General features: G+C 43.3%; 1 long non-coding RNA gene across 2 annotated transcripts; it reads right to left on the reverse strand.

Moving 5' to 3' along the window:
• Window positions 1-1832: 1832 nt before the first annotated feature.
• Window positions 1833-23939, reverse strand: LOC146776487 (uncharacterized). Of its 2 annotated transcripts, none has more exons than XR_014972119.1 (4): window positions 23697-23939; window positions 17577-17697; window positions 4139-4230; window positions 1833-2232 (listed from the first exon to the last, which is right to left on the reverse strand). It is a non-coding gene; the product is annotated as an uncharacterized LOC146776487 (long non-coding RNA). The 2 variants fall into 2 exon arrangements; XR_014972120.1 differs by lacking the exon at window positions 23697-23939 and adding an exon at window positions 21054-21178.
• Between the last annotated feature and the right edge of the window lie 204 nt (window positions 23940-24143).

Here is a 24143-nt window from a genome sequence, read left to right on the forward strand (position 1 = left end):
TAACAACCGGGTGCATGTGTGCATTGTCAATTTAAATAAATTGAAAAATACTAGCTGCAGCATTATCTTTTACTTGTGGCAAAAATGAATGTGGATAAATACAGATAAAATGCCCAAAAAATAAATATGGATAAATACAGATGGAAATGGCAAAAAAATAAATACCCTCAAACCTGGAGCCCTAATTATATGGTATGTTTGTGCGAGCTCACCGTGTAATAAAGGCATGATTCTATATCATGTCAAATCAGGTTTGTTTGTAAAACCTTAGCCTAGTCCTCTGTAGCGATGGCTCAGAGTAGTCAGCTTTTATCAAATGAAGTGTAAAGCATTAAGAAGTACCAAACCGCTTAAATAAGAGGAAAAGGCAGCACAATAAAAATCTACCATCATTCCTGTGTACATTGTCACTTCTTAGAATACCGGTTACAGGCTTAACCTGTAGCCAAACCTTGCATGCTGACCTTAAACCTTGTTTTTTTGTAATAACTTGGTTCAATATTCTTAGCAAGACAGCCTTTTGCTTCATGCCCCAAAATGAATTCATAAATAGAATGAGTTTCTGCAAGGTTCGTCCCTCCCGGGTTATCAGTGAGCAAAATACCCATATTCTGTATCATACAAGCCCAGTAATAGAAAGTAAAGCTAGGTAGTGCCCGCCCCCCTCCACCCCCCACACCCTTGGCAAGACCATCTATCTCGCTGTGCTTCTGGGACTCCGATATCCTCATAGAAATCTAGAGCAAATTCTCTCTAGGCTAGATAGCCATACTTTTTTTGATTTCTAAGGCAACCGTCCTGAAGATATATATCTTTGGGAAGATGGTAATTTTCAGTGCGTTATTTCTACTGAACAATGTATATGATCCATTCTGTCCAAATTACCTTTAATAACCCAATAGCTGTATCAAATTCAATTTTACTAACCTATCTACGGTTGCTGTGAGTCTTACCCCAAGGTATTCTGGCTCCGAGACCAACCATAGATCTTCAAATCCTATTCCCTCTGCACACTCAAATTGTGTTTTACTTTTGTTTAGTTTGGACCCAGAACATACCCCAAACTGTCTAGCTAAAGCCTCAAACTCAGGAAGTGCAGTAGATGGGTCAGTCGTGAGGACCGCTATACCGTCTGTATAAGCAAGGGCCATACATTCCACTTGATTTGCAACCACAGATTTAATACCTGTGCTGTTCTCTGATTTTTCCAAAACGGGATCTATTTAAAGAGCAAATAAGAGCAGGGAGCATGGACACCCTATTCTAGTACCCCTTGAGATGGTAATGCTTTCAGACTCTTCTCCCATTATCCGAATAAGAGCCCTAGGTAGGTGTTTTACACAAACTCCTAATAGCCTGAATACATTTATCCCCAAAGCCCATCCTCTGTAGAAACGCCCACAGAAACTGGCGAGGTATGCGGTCAAATGCCTTCTCGGCATCTAATAAGGCAAGACCAAGTGGTGACCCTGTGGCTTGGGCAATATTGAATAGCGTAATAACCCTCCAAACATGATATACTTTGCTTCTTCCTGGAATGAAACCATGTTGGCAAGGTGAAAGTAAGAGAACAATGACTTTACCTAATCTATTAGCTATCACCTTCACATAAATGTTGCCAGCGCAATAACAGAGCTGCTAAAAAGGGGGCAATCATTTACGTGGTCTCTCCAGAAGCCAATCAGGCGCTGCAACTGTTAAAAACCAAAATTCACCACTTCACCCACCCTTCAGCATCCAAATCCAGACAAGCCCTATTATGTTGAATCCAATGCTTCACAGGTAGCCGTTGAAGGAATTTCATCTCAAAAGAACCCAGGAACTGGTCACATGCATCCTATAGCCTTTTATTCCAAAACACTTCTAGCAGTAGAGCAAAACGATACGGTGGCAAAAGAGAACTTCTGGCCATCAAACTTGTGTTCACAGAATGGAGGCATTACCTACAGAGGGCTAAACATACAGTCATAATATTCTCAGATCATTAAGATTTTCAATTCTTTAGGTCCGTTAGAGCTCTTAACCCCCCCCCCCCGTCAATTGCGATGGCTGCATTTCTTTACTGGGTTTGAATTCATCATCACCCTTCACCCACGGGCCAAGCAGTTGCAGTCTGATGCTCTTTCAAGACTGGGGTATGCCCACTCTTCCCATTCCACATCAGACTACCCTATTATCATTCCACTGGAAAAGATAGTTTCAGTCGCTGAGGGTGACACCTTTATAACGGCCCTACATGAGGAATATAAAAAAAATAATTATTGAAGAATGAATCAAAACACCTAACTATACTATCACAGACAAGATGTTCCTTCACACTCAGAAACAGTACATCTCTCCTATAGAATTGAGATGTCAGGTAATCCAATGGAACCATGACACAGCATTAGCAGGACACCCAGGTATAATAAAAACCTGAAGGAATTGTCAAAAAACCTTCTGGTGGAACAACATGCGGAAGGATATACAAGAATACATATCTGGTTGCCCAACTTATGCATGAAACAAGAACACTCATGCTACACCTGCAGGCCTACTGCAGCCTCTGCCTATACCCCCAGTTCCTTGGCACACCATTAGTCTGGATTTTATTATTAACCTTCCAGTCGTTGACATGTTATCAAAAATTGCACTTTTCATCCCCTTCAAAAAGATACCCACCACCGTGGAATTTAATTAAGTATTCATTAATCATATTGTAAGACTGCATGTTCTAACGACTAAAATCACCTCAGATTGCTGAGTTCAGTTCATATCTAAAATTTGGAGAACACTCTGTAATTAGTTGGGAATAGAGGTAGTCTTGTCATCTGCTTTCCACCCACTCACCAACAGGCAAACTGAATGGCTCAACCAATACCTAGAAAATACATTAGGATGCATATTATCCACGTACACAGGACGATAGGATCAGGCCTTACCCCAGCTGAATTCACTTATAATAACAGCACCCACTCAGCTACAGGTTACACACCTTTCTTCTTTATGTCAGGACAACATCCTCTGGCCCTTCCCATTGATATATCAGGAGTCTCTACTACACTCCCTTCAGTCACAGAAAGATTAGAACAATTGCATGAGAGTCAAAAACCCGCTAGGACAAGTTTAGCAAAAGCCATGAAGGCACAAGCTGACAAGCCTAGAACCCCAGCATCTATATACAAAGAAGGAGACGGGGTATGGTTATCAACCTCACACCTACAACTAGAAGGCCCAAGGAAATTACGACCACAGTTTATAGGTCCTTATGACATTATCAAGATAATTAATCCAGTAACCATCAAGCTAGGGCTTCCCCAGAATACGCTATCCACCCAGTGTTTAACTGATCAAGCCATACCACCCCGCCACACGAAAAGATACCCCACCCGTTCTGATTCATGGCCAACAAAAGTACGAACTTCACCGTATCCTGGACTCTTAACAATTTTTAGGGAAAACTATATTACATTATAGATTAGAAGGGTTATAACCCTTCAGAGTGTTCCTAGGAACCGGCCTCCTCAGTTTATGCCCCCCCCCCCGTTTGGTGAGATGATTTGATGACCTCCACCGGACCAAACCATGGCCTGTAAGACTGCCTGTGGGAGGGGCGACTGTCAGGATTCCTGCCACAGCTCATCTCTCATGACTATCACAATATACCAGCATGACTCATATTATTCCTCCCAACACTTATGAATGAACCAACATCTTGTACCCTGACTTTTGACCATATTACGTGCTGTTGGTAATAGCTAGTTGCAGTTAGTGTTCACCTGTTTGTTTCAAAAGAATTCCTAGCTTTTACAAATGTTTTAACATGCATATGCAAGGTCAGGTTTCAGGTGCCACGGAAACATCCAGAAAATCCACAATAAGCATCAAGCAACTGGCACAGATGACCTCAAAGTGAACCTTCGAGACACAGCCCTTATCAGTAATCCTCTGCACCTGTTTGTTGCTATAAGCAATTAGAATGCAACCTTTGTGAACATTCTAAAACACTTTATAGAAGGCAGCCTCATCAAGTTAATTATCTGCACCTGTTCCTTGTTACAAACAATTAGAATGTGACCTTTATGAACGTTCTAAAGCAGTCTTATTTAAAGACCGTCCACACTCCTCCCCTCATTTAGCCTCTTCGCCTGCCACTTACCCGTTTCCCAGCTTCCAGCACTCTGTCTTGACAGCTCCCTTACTCCTTCCACTTCAACCTCACTTCAGAGGACGTCCCGCATTAGTCTTGCACTTGGATGGAAAACCAAGAAGAAAAGGGGAGACACATTAACAGACTTGATTTGGCTACGCACTGAGCTCAGTTGCAATATCGTGCTTGCACACAAGGTAACCAGCGTTTTTATCCAACCTGTAGATTCGGTTGCCAGAAATGACTTGGGTGAAGCTAACCCCATCCAAATTAGCTTGTGGGTTTGATGCTGGAATCATACTCACTACAGTTTTGAAACTTTGATGAAGGCACCTCTATGGACTATCTAAAAACAACTGACAACAAAACTAAAGGTTCTTTGAGATATAAAAAGCTTTCATGGGGTGATACCTTAAAAGATATAGCTAATACTAGACTAAAGCCTTATTATTTGTTTTTTTATAGAAAACATATCTGCTGGTACCATTCATCAGATTGGTGTGAATGCCTGCTGCAATGTTGCGGTTGAATAGATGACCCACAGCGTTTTTTTGCTCCACACGCTCTTTCCATCCACACCCCCTTCCCAAAGGGATTTGCCACCAGAGCAGTGTCTCTTTCTGAAACCTAGGGCAAGTCTCAAGAGGATTCGGGAACTAGTGTCGCCGCCCCATTGGAATCACTAGGGATCCAAGTAGGTGGCTTATTACAGTTTTCCTTTCTCCTACCTTTGCGTGCCTGCTTTACTGTACAGCACACATACAATGTGGGAACAGTTCTAAAGTAAGTTTAGGCATAGTATTTTGTACTGGGGATGTGTGTGTGTGTGTGTGTGTGTGTGTGTGTGTGTGTGTGTGTGCGTGCATGCGTTTGTGTTTTTTTTTTTGCCAGGCAGCCTAATTGAACAACAGCACTAGGAAAGGGACGAGCAGTGGCAAATCTTAATACGTAAAGTTCTGGGATGCTCTCTTTCCCTAGCAAAGCACAAAGCACTATTTTTTTTATTAAATTCCCCCATGTGCCTACTAAAACCTTAAAGTTACCTGATTACTCTTTCCCATAAGGGACATAATTTTCTGGTCCTTGTCTGTAATTTAACAGCCAAATGCATTCTGGAATTTATAATTGTGGGTCACGTCTACTTAAGAAATTGGGTTATAGCTCATGTTTAATAAGCAATCGCAAATCCAACATGTCTCGCTTTTTGGCTGCTAATGGACTCCTATTGGAGACCTATTGGCTATGCCAATGCATGTTTTCTAATGTTGTTGCTGTGTTTAACTAACAAACCTTTCCCCCTATTTCTGATTAAACATGTAGTATTTAGTACTGTGTGTAATAAAAGTATTTCCGCTTTTTATAAGAAAAAGTACTGACTGGACAATGATTTATTAAGTGTCATTGTTGTGTAACAGAGTTCCCAATTAAGAGTCCCTTGCTGACATAAGCCACTTCTATAATATATGAACCTTGGCTCCCTTTAGTGTTGCTTCTTCAGCCACTCCTCCTTGACAGCCCCTCCACTGTTTTCAACCAACTTTAAAAAAATGCACTTTTCATCCCCTTCGAAAAGATACCCACCACCGTGGAATTTAATTAAGTATTCATTAATCATATTGTAAGACTGCATGTTCTACCGACTTAAAGCATTGCTGCCAGGAGGTGTGTTCTGCATGGTGCTGCTTCAAATACTTTAAAACTGGAAAATCTGTAAACAGAATTATTTTAGATGCTGTTTAGGCTCCACATTTGCATTTTATTTGCCTTTAAATGCATGTGCCTCATTTTCCCAGGACATATTGTCTGCACAGAGGCATAGCTTGGTCAGTAAAATTGAGGGGGCGAGCTTCAAATTTACCAACAATCACACTGGCACATACTGTTAAAATACATTATGCAACAAGTAGGGTGCACAGAGGGGATTAAGAGGCAGGGGAAATGAGAGGTTTGGAGATTGGTAGGGATACTACGTGAGAGAAAACACATTATTTTGTTAAATAACCAACAATTTTGAAGTCTTCCCAAACAGAAAGGGAGATAGTGTATATGTGCATTTTTGTCTGTGTGTGTGTAAAGATTATTGGTGAAATCTGACAGGCACCTCACCATCCTCAACAGAAAGCACCTGTACCTAACAATTTTTCATAAAATACATTTATTGAGGTCGGTGTAACACCCCAAACAGCCCACCTGAAGCTACGCCCTTGTGTCTGCAACACAATTTAAGCTTTGATGGACTGTTGTTATCACATGTGACACAAACATGAGGCAATTTATCAGTTATGTTTATTGGTTCAGCAACTCTTACTATGACAGCAAGATTTTTTTTAATGAAGCTGCTCTGTCTTTTGCCTTTCTAATGTTAGAGTCGAGGTAGACCTACTTTGATTACTGTAAGAAAGTAATGGCAATTTACAGGAGGGCTGTTTAACAATACAAAAGTCCAATTGGTCGCACACTGCTCCACCTACCAGCGTGTCGCCCCAAAGAATTGTGGTCCCTGAAGTCAGCGTCAGCGGGTACGCCTATGCCCGAGTCATGAGTGCAAGCAAGTGTTGCGTTAGCCATCCCTGGACACGTGTTTCGAGGTAGTTGCCTCTCGTCAGCAGGGAGTAGGTGAGTGTGTAGGGTTGCTGTGTAGGCTGCTAAAATAAGTGTTCTCAGGTAAAGTACCTCTCGTAGCGCGCAGGTGCGTAACCATGAGCTCGTCAGCTCCACCGGCTCAAAGAGCCTGAATAATAGCAAAAGTCCAATTGGTAGCACACTGCTCCACCTACCAGCGTGTCGCCCCAAAGAATTGTGGTCCCTGAAGTCAGCGTCGGCGGGTACGCCTATGCCCGAGTCATGAGTGCAAGCAAGTGCAGCGTTAGCCATCCCTGGACACGTGTTTCGAGGTAGTTGCCTCTCGTCAGCAGGGAGTAGGTGAGTGTGTAGGGTTGCTGTGTAGGCTGCTAAAATAAGTGTTCTCAGGTAAAGTACCTCTCGTAGCGCGCAGGTGCGTAACCATGAGCTTGTCAGCTCCACCGGCTCAAGGAGCCTGAATAATAGCAAAAGTCCAATTGGTCGCACACTGCTCCACCTACCAGCGTGTCGCCCCAAAGAATTGTGGTCCCTGAAGTCAGCGTCGGCGGGTACGCCTATGCCCGAGTCATGAGTGCAAGCAAGTGTAGCGTTAGCCATCCCTGGACACGTGTTTCGAGGTAGTTGCCTCTCGTCAGCAGGGAGTAGGTGAGTGTGTAGGGTTGCTATGTAGGCTGCTAAAATAAGTGTTCTCAGGTAAAGTACCTCTCGTAGCGCGCAGGTGCGTAACCATGAGCTCGTCAGCTCCACCGGCTCAAGGAGCCTGAATAATAGCAAAAGTCCAATTGGTCGCACACTGCTCCACCTACCAGCGTGTCGCCCCAACAATACAGGTAGTAAACACGATTCTGTCAGGACTGGAGGCAAGGATTATGCATCTCCTTCTTCACTTTATTAAGTCAGCAGCCTTTAAATAACATACATAAGAAAAAACATTAAAGACTACATATGCCATGAACCATAGGGGATGAGTCTCCATAACAACCACAGTCCAATCCTAATTCAGTCTGATGTATATAACTATGTGATGTCCCTTCCTGTTCCTCTTTCTTCACCGCTCGACAGTAAAGTTGTTGCCTTTTCTTAACTACCCTCATTGAACGTGATTATTGATTGATAATTGATTTGTTTTTCTTTGTTTACGGCTTAGTACTGTTGTTGCTGGGTATTTCTAACTCCCTTCACACACTGTAGGCATTTGCCCGACGCCCTCCACGCTCCCATGTGGGTCCTGAAGGGGGGCTGTTTCGCGCCAACTTCGCTTCTGTCAGGCACGTTGCAGCGAGTTGGGGTGGCTTGCGAGTGCTCTCGTCATGCTTACACATGTGCTTGAGAAAACCCTGTGGAGGATTTCCCTTTAGGGATTCCCACAGGTTTCCCAGACCAACCCTCACATTTTGAAACTGCTTTGCAATTGAGCCCACATGAGTAGCCAGAGAGCTTCATCTCCACTTGGTGGCAAGTATACTGTACTGCAATCGTTTTACGCGGTAATAGAGCCCTTGCGAGGGGGTTGACCAGTGCATTGTTTGGACGTAATACTGCTCACACCCTCAATTAATATGGATCCAAGTAGATAAATTGGCTAAGAGCATTCCGGGGTGTTCGGCGACCCTTCATCGTTAGGAGCAGGCCCTAGTGGTAGTGCGTCAGGGGAGAAAAAAGCCTCTAAGCATGACACTGGGCACTTGGAAGGTTTCGAAATGCTTATATAGACCTTCCATAAGAGTCTGCACACGCACATGCACATGCACATGCACCCTGCCAAAAGAGAGACGAGCCTGGAGAATATAGCAACGTGGTTGCCCCAGATTTTCACCTGAATAGAGGGTTTCCCTATAGAGGGGAGGGTGAGTCAGATGGGAACGTCTCCTCTGTCGAGGATTAAGATTCAGGCAGACCTTGGCTCCTGGGATCCAATTCCTCTGCTTCCCTGGATGAGATTGTGGACAAACAGATATGTTTGATCCTTCTGACATTTACCATCCCTGGTCATCTGAGTGGACCCCAGATCAAAAGGTGGGAGATTAAGTAGCCAGCAAAATCCGCCAACCTCTGGAGAAGGAAGTCAGGATGAGACTTAGGGCAGAGTGTCCCAGGCCCTCATTGAAACGGAAGGTAGCAGCCATGCCTGACCTAATTGAAAAATTGTGCACCTTCTTTGGCAAATACATGAGGGACCCTAGGATGGGCATAGATCGATCTTGGAGGACATGCCAAGATACAATTCTAGACTCAGTTGGTCCCTTCACGCAGATCATTCAGTTGGTGGAGCAGTCTAAACAGTCAGGTGTTTCGATGTTCATGGAGATAGTGGCTTGTTGGGCGCAGAGGGATATCTACTTGCTAAGCAATGCAAACTGCATGCTAGTGGCCAAAAGATGGTGATCCCTCCTTATGAAGATAGACCCCAAATTTGGGGAGCTAGCAACCTCAGAAGCAGGGGTTTTAGCTCAGGGTAATCTATTCGGGGAACCTTTTGCCAAAGAGCTAAGCAGATTTGTGGCAACCTTTGTCGTCCTTAACAAGGCGCCCTCCTCCATCAAAAAGCTCTTTCCCGGGAAGGTTTTTGCAGGAGCCAGATGAGGCAGGGGCCACTCCTCCAGCAGGTCATACCAGCAAGGCCCCTCTAGAGGCCAGTTCAAGAAAAATAGTGGCTGGAACGACTGTTAGCAAGGAACCTTTTACCCCAGCAATGGCTCAGGCAGAGGAAACAGAGACCAAGCTGGCGTAAGAGGCACAAACACACCAGGAGGAAATTGCAGTAAGCAATATCCTTTCTTCCCCTCAAACTCTAGGGCAAAGACTCCTAAAGAATGCTCACAATTGGGGGAAGATCACAGCAGACCCATGGTTCCTCCAAATGGTGGGGGGCTTCCACATAGAATTCTATGGAGCCCCAGTTCTGGAGGTATGCCTGAGACCTCTGGTCTTCTCAACCGAAGAGATTAATCTTATAGATTCAAAAGTAGCTGAGCTTCTGGGAAAAGATGCCATTTACAGGTCACTACTTCATCCAAATGGCTTTTTGAGCAACTTTTTCCTTGTAGAAAAGGACATGGCTTCAGGCCAATCATAAACTTGAGAGAATTCAACAAGTGGCTGGTGTACCGCCACTTCAAGATGGAGGGTATCCATCTTCTAAGAGACATTCTCCTTACATGGGACTGGATGGTCAGGCTTGATCTCAAGGACGCCTACCTCCCGGTTCCCATTTACCCACCACACCAGAGATTTTGCCAGTTTGCATGGAGGGGACAAGTTGTCATGTTTCAGGTTCTCCAGTTCGGCCTCTCGGTGGCCCCATTGTGCTTTACCAAGCTACTGCAATCAGTGGTGGAGACCCTCCGTACAAGAGGTGTATGGATGATCATCTATCTGGATGGCATTCCTCATTGACCATTCTCATGTGCAAATCAGACACAATCTGAACATGACTATTGTGCTTCTCCAGAACCTGGGTTTTGTCATCAACAAGCGGAAATCTGAACTGATTCCAACCCAACAGATGACCTTGCTATGTTTTCTCTTCGATTCAGTTACGGCATCCCTGAGCCTCCCGACTTCGAAGGTCTCCATAATTTGGAAGATACTCAGAAACATCCTGAGGTGGGTCAGAATCTCCCTTTGACAAATGGCCCGGATAGTGGGACTCCTCTCGTCATCCATATAAGCCATCTTCCCGGGGCCACTGCACTACTGAGCCCTAAAGAGACTGAAAGTGACACACCTAGGGAGGGGGCTAACTTATTCAGAACTAATCTCCTTGTAATCCAAAGCCAGGACGGGACTCCAGTGGTGGATCAACCACATGGATGCCTGGAACAGGAAAGAAATCTTAGGAACAACGCCAGACATCGTCATAGATTTGGATGCAAGCTGTCTGCGCGGGGGGGCCAGATACGGTGATGTCGATCGTAGGCAGATGATTGGAGAAGAAACTGAAATTAAATGTAAATTGCCTGGAGTTCTTGTCCGGATCCTTTGTGGTCAAGTCGCTCACCAGGGACAGAGTATTTGGCTGTATCCTGTTGCAGATGCACAACCTCTTGGTGGTTCAATACATCAATTGGCTGATGCCCTCTATTGAAGACCCTGTCAAATTTGGCAAAGGACTTCTGGCACTACTGCCTCCAAAAGCAGATTTTGTTGACCGTGGAATATCTCCAGTGATCCATATTACTGTAGCAGACTGGAACTTCATGAACAGCAGTGACTGGCAACTGGATTGCACAACTTTCCTGGCCCTGATGGACAGATGGGGTCGATGCGACTTGGACATATTTGCATCTCGATTGAACCATCAGTTAACACGAAACGTGAGCTGGCAACTGGATTAGGAGCTTCAGGACTGGCCGAAGGAACACCTGTATGCCTTTCCAACATCTATGATGATTCCCAGAGTAGCGTCTCAAGTCAAACTACAAACAGCATCACCAGTGTTAGTAATGCCAATCTGGAAGTCACAGGTATAGTTCATGAAGCTAATGGAACTCTCATTGTATCTCCAATAGAACTGCCCTCATTCCCTTCAATCTTCTGGAACCAGCAGGGTTGTCTACATCTTTTGATTCTACAGGGACATCTCTCCCTCATGACATGGAGGATTTCCAGGGATGCTGTAGAGATGACCCCCTTTCAGCAGATGATGCAAACTTTATCCAACAAGCCTGGGCTGCAGGCATCATCAAGAGATATTGCTGGTCTTGGAGACGATGACATTGTTGGTATTTGGAGAGACATCTGGACCCCTTGGGGGCAGAAGGTACTCATGTATTAAACTTTTTGGCAGAATTGGCCCTGTCAAGGCTGGCACACCGTACAGTCAATTCCATTAGGCCAGCTATCTCAACCGAACATGATACCATTGACAGCAGGTCGGTTGGGGAACACCCTGGGGTCTGTAAACTAATGAAGCGCATTAGACTTTCTAGACCCTCTGAGCCAAGCTACTCGGGCCTGTGGAACATTATTGTGGTATGAAGACTAATCTTGAGCTGGCAGGATAATTAGTAATTGTCTTCAAAGGAACTATCTGCAGAGCTCACCATCTTATGTCTCATTTCATGTAAGAGAGTGTCAGATGTGAAAGCATTGGATATTTCACCTAGAGTTTTCACTCCAGAAGGTGTTACATTTACCATATCTAGGAGAACTAAGACTAATACCAGGTCAGTATCTTATCCTGAATTTTGGGGAAACGCTAAGCTATGTGTGGTAAGAAGCATTAAGGCATATAAAGAGATGACAGCAGATATCAGACCAGCAGGTGGAGGCAACTTCCGATTGACATGCAGAAACCGTTTAAGGAGGTATCCTCACCTTTCATTGCCAGGTGGTTACGATGGATCATGGCAGAAGCCAGTGTGGAAATACAAAACTTTGGGGCTCATTCCAGAAAGGGGGCCGTGGCATGTAAAGCCATACAGGTAGGTGGCAGACTGTAGATTATCATGAGTGCGGTGGACTGGTCACCTGAGTGGGCCTTTAAGAAGTTTTACTTCAAACCAATTTCAGAGGCTGCAGCTCTGGTGTAAGTAAGATTTGAACATGCATAATCCTCCCCTCTGGTCCTGACATAGAATGAAAAGTTTCCTAGCTAACGATAAGGAAAGTTTCAATTCTATTAAGGACAGGGAGGTGAGAATTATCCCACCCGGGAACATCATGGAATGATCTCCTGACTCTCCCTATGGTACCTCATTATCACTAAGCAAAGGTAATAATAGATTTCAGTATCTAAATGTATATATATAGTAATGTGGATGTTTCTCTTACGTTTTAAAAGAATCAATGTAATGGAATCATAGATATGACAAAGACTCCAGTGTAGACGAGGAACAGGATGGTACAGCACATATTTATATACATCGCACTGAATTATGATTGGACTATTGTTGTTATGGAGGCTCGTCCCCTATGGTTCACAGGATGTGCAGTCTTTATTGTTTTTATTATAATTTATGTTCTTTTAAGGCTGCAGATTTATTAAAGTGAAGAAACAAATGCATAATCCTTGCCTCCTTGTCCTTAATAGAATTGAAACTTTCCTTCTCGGTAGCTAGGAGATGTTTCATTTTGCCAAACTTATTGGCAGGACTGTACTAACCCTTCTTGCCAGAGTACTTATTTGCAGAGTGGACAGATCTTCTAACGGGCTACAGCAGCACTTCTCAGCAGGGCTGCTCTACCTTTCGGAAAATGATACTGCCTTTCTCCAGCTTCCCTGCCCTGATTTTAATTAAACAGCCTCAGTAATTCAGAGAACAGCTAATGTACTTTTAATAGGACAGTGCTAACATTTCTCAGCAGGGCTACAGTACTTAAAATGGAAGAATGGCTGCACTTCTCAGAAGAGCTGCAATACATATATGTTCACAGGACAGTAACAGGCCCTTCATGCTGTGTTCCTGTACTCTTTCAGTTCAGAAAAATATTTATTGAAGAAAAAGGTGGCATAAAACAATACATAATTTTAAGCAAAGAGCAATATAATACAAAGGTAATCAATATAAATATACAGGCGAAAAAATATTAAATAAGAGCACAGCAAAAGAAAATTATAACTGATATAACTTACAAAATTCTGAAAGAACTAGGAGAATAACAGAAGAAATCATGGTAAAAGTCATGGAGGTTTAAGAAATTCTTGCTGAGATGGGAGTTGTAGAGCACATTTCAACGCACACTTATCAAAAAAGGTAGTGACAGGTGACCATCGCTGGAGTCTTTTCGCAGACGTGCGGAAAGGAAAAAGCAAAAACGTGTCCAGTCTATGATGATAACAAACATCATACCACCAAGCTTTGTATGAAATTTTTGCAAAGTCTTTCCAATTCCTCGTAATTTGCTGAAAAGCAACGGCTATCAACAAATCTACAATTTGAACATTGATGTCACAATCATCCCATACTGGGGAGATGCTCCCCAATAAAATGTCACCTATAAAAAATGGGAAATTCGTGCCAAATATTGAGTTAATTTGAGACCAGACCTGGGTCCAGAACTTATGCACAGAAGGGCAAAGGAAAAGCATATGAAAAAGAGTGGCATCAGAAGACCTACAAGACCAGCAGGTATTTTGTACTGCAGGGAATCTAATGTTTAGAGAATGGGGAGAGAGCAGAATCCTGTTGTATACATAAAATAATGTTTGTGTTAAACTTGCCGTTCGTGAGGTTTTGCAAATTTTAATCCACATCTTGGTCCACGTTTGTAAGGACCATACAACATTGAAATCCGTCTCCCAAGCAATTTCAAGTTTGGACTTTTGCCTCGATATTCCTGTGGATTGAAGAAATGAGTATAGGACAGAAGCTTTGGGTTTAGTACGTAGGATAGGGGATAGGCCAGTGGGGGAGGCATTAATGGGAGAGACAGCGGAATTACCGATAAGCTGATTGTATATGTCAAGTGTTATAGTGCGAAGAGTATGATATTTAGTTATACAAGAGGCAGGCAAACCATAAGATTTCTGAAGGGACAAAAATGAGATAAAGCCATCCTATGAAAACAATTGATGGACCCATAATAAACCACGTTGCCTCCATGTTTTCCAATAGAAGGGTCTATTACGTATTAGTAAAGTTTTGTTATGCCAGATAGTTGAGGCCAAAAAAGAATCAAGAGTATCATAAGTCAAAGGATATATAGGGTGGAGAAGTTTGGAAGTGAATTTAAACAGGGGAGTGGATAGTGTTTGGGGATTACGAGAGAAAGAAAGATATTCAATAAAAGAAAATGGGGATAGTAGCGAACGTTCTACAGATGTCCATAAAGGACAGTCTGCTGTGGAGTCAAGTAACCAATATGAGGCTTGTTGTAGTAAGAATGCTTTGTGATAAGAAGGAAAATTAGGAAAGTTAACGCCTCCTTCGGTTTTAGGCCGCGACAACTTAGAAGCCGATAATCTGGGCTTTTTATCATTCCATAGAAAAGAGGATAGCACCGAATTAAGAGATTTAAATTTTTTTGCATGAATTGGGACCGGGATATTGGAGATAGTGTACAAGATTATGGGGGAAAGCCTCATTTTTATAGTATCTAAACGGCCCTACTAGGAAAGATAAAGGGGGTGCCATTTACTAGTAAATTCTGAGATTTTTTTAAAGCATTTATTCATACACAGGGTTACAGTATCTTTTATTGTCGATTTAAAATATAGACCTAGATATTTGATACGTGATGACTTCCAAGCAAAATTAGTGGAGATAAAGTCGGGTTTTAAAGTAAATTTAGTCAACGGTAGAATTTCACATTTATCACTATTTAATTTATATCCTGAAATCAAAGAAAAGTCCCGAACTTCTAGTAGAAAAGCGGGAATGGATTCAGTGGGATTGGAAATGAAGATTAAAATATCATCAGCATAAGCTGCCAGTTTGATGTTGGCATTAGGTGTCTGAAAACCATGTATATGTGGGTTTTGGCGATTTTCGAAAGGAAAGGCTCAAGAGCTAGGTTAAAAAGAAAAGGGGATAGGGGACAGCCCTGACGTACTCCTCTACCAAGATTGAAATAGGAAGAGATGAGGCCATTTGCGCAAACAGCGGCACGTGGATTGGAGTATAAAAGAGAAATTAAGGAAAGAAATTTAGGGCCAAAGCCAAACCATCTAAGGGTATAAAAGAGATAGTGCCATTCAACTCTATCGAATGCTTTCTCAGCATCTAGTGCTATAGCTGCAAAGGAATGTTTTAAGTGCGGGGCTTTAGACAAGATATTAAAAAATAATCTTGTATTATCACTGATAACTCGTCCTTTCACGAAACCAGATTGTTCTTTGCCTAAAATGGATGGCAGAATAGGATCTAGGCGTAGGGCAAGTGCTTTAGAAAAGGTTTTATAGTCTATGTTGACAAGTGAAATAGGCCTGTAATTTTTACAGAACCGTAAATCTTTGCCTTCTTTGGGGATTAGGCATATGTGAGCATCTGAAAAGGAACCCTCCGACTTTCCCAAAGAGATAAAAGAATTAATCAAAATGTACAGTTTAGGCAACAAAGGCTTAGAGAAATGAAGATAAGATTCGACAGTGAAACCGTCAGGTCCCGGTGCTTTATCCTTCTTTAAATGCTGGAGTGCAAGCATAAGTTCTTCTTGTGTGATGTCTGTTTCTAATGAAGACAAAGCAGGGGGGTGTTGCTGGGTTGTATGCAGTGAGGAAAAGAAAGTTGAGAGAGTGCGATTAGAAGGGTTTGTTTCAGAGGCATATAATGACTGATAAAAAAGAGCAAATTCTTCCAAAATATCTACATCTTTGAGTTTTAAAATGGAATTACTATCATAAATAGAGTCAATATTCAATTTGTTATGTTTTGTTTTCAGATATCTAGCTAAAATTGTCCCTGCTTTATTCTTCCCACCATAATATTTAGCGCTAGATTTTAGTAAATATAATGAAGCATTTTCAGTTGATTCCTTGTTAAAAAGTAATTTTGCTTTTATAAGGGTATCAAGAACAGCTTTCGAATTAGATGTGTAAAAAGAATGCTCCAGTCTCTTGATATGCTGTAAAAGAGAGTTTGAACGCTTGCGAGCAGTATTACGTCTACGGGCCACAAACTGTAGAATAAAATCTCTTGCTGAAGCCTTAAAGGCATCCCATATGATGGAGAAGGACAAAGAATTAGTATCATTTGTGGAGAAGTACTCCTCAACAAAAACTGCAAAGGAAGAGGAAAATGCTGGATCAATGAAGAGGGAGTTATTAAATCTCCATCTTCTAGGGGTATTAACTTTGGGCAAAACATCTAAATCAATTAGAATGGGTGCATGGTCCGATAGTAATATAGGTCCTATCTCTGCCTTTGTAAGTACTTGTGACAAAGTATGGGATATAAAAAAATAATCAATACGTGTTTGAGAGTGGTGCACCGGGGAGAAAAAAGTATATTCTCTAGTGGTTGGGTTACAAGTCTAAAAGCATCTAAGAGTTTATGCTGGGTGATCGCATGTACGAAGGATTTATGAGATATATTGGGGATAAATGAGACTTTGGAGTTTCTATCCACAAAAGGATCAAAAACCTAATTGCAATCTCCAGCTAGTATGAAATTGTCCTCCATACAGAGAGTAAGCTGTTGATTAATTGAGGACCAAAAAGATGCATCACCACCAGTTGGACCATAAACGTTAAAAAAAGAGACTGGAACATCCTTCAACATCAACTTAACAGAAAGACAACGACCATCAACATCAGACTCCTGTGAAATGAGCGTAAATTTGAGCGACTTGCGACATAGTATCATGACTCCATTACTTTTACCGTCACCTTTGGAAAAGAAAACTTCTCCCACCCAACCTTTTTTTAGTTTTAACGATTCATTCTCCGTGAGATGAGTCTCTTGCAAGAATATTATGTCTGCATTTAACTTAGCCAAATGAGACAGAACTCTTTGTCTTTTAATGGGAGAATTCAATCCCCTAACATTCCATGAAATTAACCTCAACGACATGACAGAACAATAATGTTAACATGAAGAATAATCATAAAAAAGAATAGAGAAGAGTAGCAAAACGAAAGCTAAGTTATAAGGAGTCAGATAGAAGAAAGAATATAGATACAAAATAATAAAAGATAATATCAGAAGTCTGAAACGAGAGCAAAAAGAGCAGAGAAAGCCAGAGCCAAAGCTGTGATCTAGTAAGAAAAGATAGGAGCAAATGAATAGTAAGGATAATAAGTAATCCAAAATTTGGGATTAAGCCACCTTAAGAATGAAAGAAAGTGAATCATGAGAAGAATTGAAAAGTGAAATGCGAAGAATAGGAGGTTAAACATCACACAGGATAAGAGGGTAATCGGAAGTGCAAAAAGAGTAGGAAAAAGAAGAAAAATAGAAACATATAAAAAATGACAACATACCTACACGAGAAGGGACCAAGTGAACACGAGGGGGAAGGCGGAACCACATGGAATGGACGAAACATCCAGGGATTGGCTAAACGGACAGCCGGGAGGACATCATGAAACACAGAAGGAGCATCTGCGGAGGCAAAAAAGGAAAAACATTAGAATAAATATGACAGAATGAGGCGAAAATGGCAATAGGGAGAGTAAAAGAAAATAAGCGACCAAAGGAGAGACTCATATAAGGACAGCAACAGTGAAATCAGAAACCTTAACCCTTCAAAGGGCACATTCTAGAATATAAGAAAGCATATTATGGATAACAGCAATATAACTAGCAAATACAATGCGTTGTCACATCAAACATTAAGAGATGGAACAAAACCAGAGGAATCCATAGCAGTCGGTCTACATGAATTGATATAGCTCTGCAGCCGCAGAGGATCCTCATAAGTAATTGTTTTGTTATTGTGTGTAACTTTGCAGAGACAGGGATGAAAAAGGCCATATCTGGCTCCTAAGGAACGGAGCTCTGATCGCATGTTTAAGAAGGCCTTGCGACGATTTGCAGTAGCTTTGGCGTAGTCCTGTGCGAAGAACAAAGACGAACCAGACCATGTAATCTTTGGCGAAGCTCTTACTGCTGAGAGGACTTTTAACAAATCTGTGTATTCCAAAAAGTATAAAATAACACCTCTTGGTCTTGATATGGACGAAGTCTGCGATGGAATACGGCCTAAACGATGTGCCCGCTGAATATTAAGGGTCGTTCCGTCAGGCATGTGGAGCAGCTTCGGGAGGAATGATTTGAAAAAGGAGATAGAGTCCGACCCCTCAAGACCTTCTCCCAGGCCGTAAATGCGGAGGTTATTTCTTCTATTGCGATTTTCCAAATCCTCGACCTGTTTCTGGAGAACGGATACTTGAGAGTGGAGATGAGAGACCTTGACTGACGTTTCTTTAAATGAGGAGACATTTTGTTCGACAAAAAAGACTCTTGCCTCCAGCTGGGACCAATTGTCTGTTAAAGTTTGCAGTTTTGTGTTAGTTTCTTCCATGAAAGGTCGAAGAGCTCTTATCTCCTCCAAAAGTAGCTTCATCGATACAGGCAAAATTGGCTTGGGTGGTGACGGAGGGTCCTTCTTTAGGCGTCTAGTGTTCGATTTCCCTTGAGCTGTTGACGGGGGCTCCATCGCAGTATCTAATTCTTGAGAAGAGAGGTCTGAGGAGTCCGTTAGCCTAGAGAATTCAGAGAATATTTTCGAATTTTTAATGAAAACGTGTGTTTTGGCTTGGAATTTATGGAGTGGGGTATCTTCGTTCTGCCCATAAAGCCGTTCCACACACTCTGTATTAAAGCAGGCTGTGCAACAAACAGGCGTAACGATATAAAATGTCGCAGAGGAAAGTAGACTTACAACTATACGAAGTAATACGCTGGGCAGTGAGGCAGGCCAACACCGTTGAGGAAAAAAAAAACACCTTTTCAAATAATGGAAAGAATGCCAGTCATTCGCCAAGCCAGCCTCGAGCCTGTTAAGGAGTCATAGAACAAGGGATGTGAAGAGAGAAAACCTGTCAGCTGATGAAACGAAGGCGCTCTCAAAGTGTCACAGTCCAGAGTACAGCAACGACAGCAAAAGAATATTAAAGTAGGTGAAAGCAGTCATCTGTAAAAACCATCCATCTGGAATCCTCTAGAAAAACTGCCAGCTAACCTCTCTCCTCAAAACAAGAGCGTGTCAACTATGATGAAATGTCAGGGTCTGCACAGCTGACATCGGCTTCTGAGGACGGAGCATGGCTGCATTGCCGTAGTTTCACCCGTGCCAGCGTTGCTTAATGAAATTCTGACAAAGGCTATTAAGGCAGTGCCCTTCATGCCACAAACAAGCCCCATCTCAGTCCTGGAAGAAACACATGTCACTGACACCTGACAGGAGCGTTGCCCATAGAGACTTCACCAGAAAATTGGGTATATAAAAGAGATACTGCTCAAAACCAGCCTCTAAAACATTTGTATAGAAGCGTGAGGACTTGTAGGAGCAAAAGAGCAAGTTTGCAATATGTTATGAGGAGACGCCCAACGCGCGCGAAATAACAAAATGGCGGTCGCGCTTCAAAAATAGCCGCAACGGGGACTCACTGTCTCTGAAAGCATATTCGGACGACGCTACAGGGTCCTCAAGCCTCTCCCTGTAGACTTCTCAGCTTCCTATGCCCTCGCATGTCTCCAGACGAGCGGCAAAATTGCCGCGGAACGCCGAATCCTACGGGCAAGTCGGGAGCCTCACCCACACGCCGCCATTCAGCTCGGGCGCCAAGCCACGCCCCCTGTGTTCCTGTACTCTTAACAGAGCAATATAGACTGTGAGTACACTACTTCAATCATTTTAATTAGTCATCGGATGTCTAAGCAAGGTTACCTTTTCCTTTAGATGGACAGCATCAACACTTCTTGACATGTCTGTTTATACCCAAGACCACAGGAATATGTAACCCTGTGGCCACATCCTTTTCTGCATTATTATGGATTTGCCATAAATGCCACATAATCCATCATCCACTACATAATCTGCAGGTTTTAACTAATAAAAAAGTATTCTATTTTAAGATCAAAAGTTACTGAAAATGTGGCAATCTGTATGGTTGAACAGTGGAAAGCCTTTCTCAAAGATTGAATGATCACCTTTTGGTTGCTTATTGCTGTATTTGAGATTAATTTGATACAAATTTGGTGAAACATTTCCCAAACAGTGGTAACGTATAAAAATAAAAAAAATAATGAAGTACTGCGACCCTAAAATTTAAAAAAAGCATGCAACAAGCTCAACTCCATGCAGTCTTCCACATCTTACAAAACAATTATAAAGCGTGTATTTACAAGTTCAAACCTGCCCCAGTTTGCAAGCAAGTAGGGCTTTTTTTAGCTGTCTAATTCACTAATAGGAACCCCTTTTATTTTGGTGCCAAGCAAATTTTTCTGTGCCAGTCCGACCTCGGATAGTACCACCACTTCACGACAGGGCTGCTATACAGATTATAAAACATCCCCTGTATTTCCCAGCAGGCGGCCATAGTTTTGATTGGACAGCACTTGTACTCTTCAGCAGGACTGCCATCCTTGAACACCACGGGCACTTATAAGCAACGCTGCTGCACTTTTAATAAAACTGCAGCTGCACTTTTCAGGAATGTTGTTGGTATACTGTTAACTGGACAGAGGAGAAACTTCTCTTCGGCACTTTGTGAAGGATAGTGTCTGCCCTTCTCGGTAGGGCTTCTGAACTATACATGGCACCATCAGTAGCAGAACGTTACAGGTGTAGGCAGGTATGACGAAGAGAAAGTCATTTTAATTCTAGCATTCTATGGCCATTTTTTGTATGGGGCAGAATGTTTTTACATGAACACGGTTCATGTAAGAGCCTGTGCCAGTGACGACCCCAGGCCCTCACACCCCATGCCAGTGACGTCCCCAGCCCCTCATACCCGTGCCAGTGACGTTTCCAGCCCCTGACAGCCATTGCCAGTGACGTCCCCCGCCCCGCGCTGCTCTCACGTTGGTCATTGTCTGTCAGGCTGTAAAGCTTTGCACAGCAGCGTCCTTTAATCCTGTAAAATAGGCTTAGCCCTAGCAGTCATATACCAAGAACACCCTTAAACGACCCGTGTGCCGGCATTCCCCGCCCAGGCCTATGTGCGCTTAGCGCTGTGTGTTCGGACCCTGGCGCGTGCTGGTCTCACGCCCCTGCACTTCCGGTCACTGTGACCACATTAAATATCGCGAAATCCAAACCCCAAAGAAGCTGTTACAATGATGACGGGTGGCTGAAGGGTCCCCTCCCAGGGCGGCTCTTGCAGCCTCATGCTGGAGCTAGTCTGGCCCCTGCAGCGCCCCCTGACGCCTGCTGACGCCTTGCAGGTGAGCCACAGTGGGTGCTGTCCGGCACTGCGCGAAGCCAGCTTCACGCGTCTCACACGGGACGACCAGCACGGCGATTACAGGTATGTTCTAGCCCCTGCTGTGCCTGACGCGGTGGGTACGTGCGTGTGAGTGTGGCGGGGGGCGGAGGGGGGCACCTACAGAAAATGGGTAGGACAAGGGAAGTGAGACGGGAGGGCACGAGGGATAAAGAGTTTGGCTTTTCTTTTTTCAGTACGTGAGAGTGAGAATCAAGCCTCGAGGGTCCTCGCACAGACAGACACCGGTTTCTGGTGCAGTTTCGGCCACTTGCTGCGCGCGCCCTACTTAATCTCCTCCTTCAGTGGTTGGGAATGGGAAAGGAACCCCCAAATCAGTCGGCGTTTCAGGATAGAAGCTTCTCCAGGTTGCAAATTAATTTTTCTGTAGAGGAAAAAGGGAGAAAAACTTCTTAACAAATGCAATTGCACTCATGGAATACATTTTCACATGCTTAATTGCATAATGTATCAACTTAGTCGTATGAAAGTGCCTTTACATCAGCAAAAATAGCAATTGAAAAATAAAAAAAATAGCACTCGGGAGTGCGGCTTGGAGCCTGCGACTGTCATAGTTTCCCTGTAATGCGTCTGCCAACTGATGAGCTTTCTGTATACTTGCAAATCTATAGCCTAACGTGAACAAAAACTATTATTGTTTGTGAACTAAACCATGTCTCGATCTTACATCCAATTGCCCCACTACTTAGCTTTCATTGAGGGTTCCCTGATTCTAGGTTAAGGGATGCTGAAGGGCAAGAATCCTTGATTCTCTGCAGCTAAATTTGGGGTTATGAGTAGTTTACCATGGAATGGGGAATAACACATGGAACAGGGAATGGCAGGTTCAAATTTGCTTACTTTTCCCCTTCAATGGGGAATAGGTTACTCAAATCGGTATCAATTCATCGCCTGCTTACAGATGGCAGGGAACTGTGCGGGGGATTTTGTTTGAGGCCCGCGGCGTGGAAGGAGAGTGGGAGGGGAGCGGGCACAGCATGTAAGGGGAGAGTTGCGGGTGCTTTTAAAAGAGCAGGGTGGGCATGGACCGGCCACAGAAGGTGCCCTCAGCACCGAATTGCGAGGTCCACATTTTGTAGACCTGGTATGGCAGAGTCTGGTATTTTTGGAACGGGTAACTCCAGAGACAGCAGGCGAGTTGGACCTCCCCAGGGTTCTGATCCAGGCCATTCGTAATGAGATCCTTAAAGCAAGAATCCAGCCACCTGCTGCTCGTCATTTCTAGGCCACGGATGTGGCTCCCATACTACACTGAGCAATCCAGCTTGGGCAGCAAACATGCGCTCCTGCAGTACAGTTCAGAGGAGCGTTCGGTTCTCCCCACCCACCCTCCAAACACATTTTGACGCTGAGCTAAAACATTATATAAAATGAATGTACAAAATGTATCGGTTTTACCGACAGTTCTGCAATATTCCAGTACCAAACATGGACGTCATTTAAGAGTAACCAGGGGTTGCTGCTGCTGCGACCCCTGGCTTGCCATTTGCTATCCCTTGCACTACTTTTGCGACCACTGGCCTCAGAGGTGGCAAAATCAGTGTCTGGAAGACAGGGGCGGCTCTTCCTAATGGACGCTGGTTGGAGCTCCACTTGCCTGGTTTCTGCCAATCTTTTTTACTGTACAAATAGTGAATAATATTACTCACTATTAGTGTAGTAAAAATGGAGTACATTAGCTGGAAAATGACCCTATCTGAAAGCTACGGTATGTAAAAAATGCTGTTAAAAGTATGTTGTTTGCCTGCTTGTGGGTGAAAGTATGTTTATGTGCGCGAGAGTTTGTGAATGTGTTAATCTGTGTAAGCATGTGTGTGTGAGTCAAAGTAAAGGTCAAATGGCGTGGCGTGCGATGTCACTTCCACTACCCCACGCATTTTGGTGAACTGACGTCCATGGCACCACACTGGCATCCTTTGCCAGCCCCACTCTCCCAAATATATTCTGGGGATCGCTCCAAATGAATTTTAAAGAAATTAGGCAAACATGCACTTTTCGGAACAATGTCCCAATAAATAGATTTTACAGGCAGTTCAGATAATACCGCAGTGCAATTTAACATGTCTGCCTATTAATATTTCAACTGTTTTTTTCAACTCGTTTCACTTCTACTTTCCACTTCCATTCAGTTTCCCAATCCTTCCGTCTTACCTTCTTACAGTATGAGTGAGAGATATTTGAAAGAGAGAGGATGGGAACATCTCGCAATCTCCCGCTTTAGACAGCAGTGCTATACCTCACATTGGACAGATCTTACAGGTTCAGATAGCAGAGCTGCAGCTCCGGTCAAACAGAGGACAGGCTCCTTAGATTGCAACAAGTCTGGAGGCTAAGGATGTTATGTTATGGCTATTTGTAAAAGCGCACTATCACCCAGGAGTCTATCCTGGCTCTGAGCAGGTGTTTGCCTAGCCCTGCCTACAGTAGGTTGGCTACATGAAAAGCGAGGTATTCAGCTTCTTGTGCAATTGAAGAACAGAGGAGGCGTGGGAGGCTGTTCCACACTTTAGGAGTGATGTAAGAGAACTCTTGTCAACCTGATCTGGTTGTGTTTATGAGTGGGATGTGTGCGAGTCGAAGCAGAGATGTCTGGGTGAT

Source organism: Triturus cristatus, chromosome 12 (assembly GCF_964204655.1).
Source record: "Triturus cristatus chromosome 12, aTriCri1.1, whole genome shotgun sequence".
In the NCBI taxonomy this organism is placed as follows: Eukaryota; Metazoa; Chordata; class Amphibia; order Caudata; family Salamandridae; genus Triturus; species Triturus cristatus.